Source organism: Mustela nigripes, chromosome 1 (assembly GCF_022355385.1).
Source record: "Mustela nigripes isolate SB6536 chromosome 1, MUSNIG.SB6536, whole genome shotgun sequence".
NCBI classification, from domain to species: Eukaryota; Metazoa; Chordata; class Mammalia; order Carnivora; family Mustelidae; genus Mustela; species Mustela nigripes.
The window spans coordinates 153,646,763-153,648,471 of NC_081557.1; the positions used below are offsets into that span (position 1 = coordinate 153,646,763).

General features: G+C 47.2%; 1 pseudogene; it reads right to left on the bottom strand.

Moving 5' to 3' along the window:
• Positions 1 to 412: 412 nt before the first annotated feature.
• Positions 413 to 1,494, bottom strand: LOC132001414 (tubulin beta chain-like; annotated as a pseudogene).
• Between the last annotated feature and the right edge of the window lie 215 nt (positions 1,495 to 1,709).

Sequence of the window (1,709 nt, forward strand, 5' to 3'; positions counted from 1 at the left end):
GGGTCTGATGAAACCCAAGTTCTTGGAGAATTATCTTAAAAACAAAGAGAAATATCAACTGGACAGCTGAAGGAAGTGGACATTAAAAGGAAATACGGAGTTCCCCAGAATGGCAGAACTTTAGGTTTCCCAGAGTAGAAGAGAGGAGATATTCAACAAACAACAAATATTTATTGAATGCATATTATGTGCCATGCACTGTGTTCTAGGACCCCCCCACCCCACTTCTGCTCCAAAGAAGGAAAAAAAAAAAAAATGAGACAGAGGCAGAAAATGCAATTCTGAGGGAGAGGACAGGGACAGCTGAGGAAGAAGACTGAGGAGATGGAGAAGCCTGAGGTGATTGTGCTCTGCCGTAGGCCTCCTCTTTGGCCTCCTCACCAAAATTCTCTTCTTCTGTGGTGGCATCCTTTTACTGCTGGTACTCAGAGACAAGGTTGTTCAAATTGCTCTCAGCTTCAGTGAACTCCATCTTGTCCATGCCCTCACCTGTGTACCAGTGGAGGAAGTTCTTGTTCCAGAACATGGCCATGAACTGCTCTGAGATGTGCTTGAAGAGCTCCTGGTTGCCTGTGCTATTTCCAGTGAAAGTGACTGCCATCTTGAGGTCACAAGGTAGGATATTGCAGAAAGCCTTGGCATTGTTGGGGATCCATTCCACAAAGTAGTTTCTATTCTTATTTTGCACGTTGAGCATCTGCTCATCGACCTCTTTTATGGACATCCATGGACATCCATGGAAGACAGCCACGGTGAGTTAACAGCCATGGTGGGGGTCACAGGCAACCATCATATTCTTGGCATCAAAGACCTGCTGGGTGAGTTCAGGCACAGTGAACAGTGCACATGCACAGTGTGGAAGCCAGCATATATTGCTGGCTTCCATGGCTGGTCAGAGTGCAAAGCCAGGCATGAAGAAGTGAAGAGATGTAAAGGGCAACATGCTGTTGGCTAGCTTGTGGAGGTCAGCACTGAGCTGATCAGGGAAGCAGAGGCACGTGTTGAGATCGCTCATGGTGGCTGAGACAAGGTGGTTCAGGTCCCTGTAGGTTGGCATGGTCAGCTTGAGAGTACAGAAGCAGATGTCATAAAGGGCCTCATTGTCAAAGCAGTAGGTCTCATCTGTGTTCTCTAGCAACTGATGGATGGAAAAGATGACATTGTAGGGTGTGACCACTGTGTCAGATGCTTTGGGTGAGAGTACCACACTGAAGGTGTTCATGATACAGTTGGGATACTCTTTTTGGATCTTGCTGATGAGCAAGGTGACCATTCCAGAGCCTGTGCCCCCACCCAGGGAGTGGGTCAGCTGGAAGGCCTGCAGGCAGTCACAGCTCTTGGCCCCCTTCCTCACCATATCCAGGACTGAGTCAACCAGCTCAGCCCTCTCTGTACAATGGCCCTTGGCTCAGTTGTTACCTTCTTTGACTGATCAAAAACAAAGCTGTCTGGTCTGAATATCTGCCCAAGAGGCCCTGAGGGAACAGAGTCCATGGTCCTGGGTTCTAGATCCACCAATATAGCACAAGGAACATACTTGCCACCTGTAGCTTCATTGTAGTACAAGGAGATGTGGTCATGTGCCTGTGGGCCATCTGGATGAAATGTTGGTTTGTTGGAGAAAGGGAGAAATATCTTCTTTGGAGAAATGTCTGTTCATGTCTTCTGCCCATTTTTTAATTGAATTATAATTTTTTGGATATTGAGTT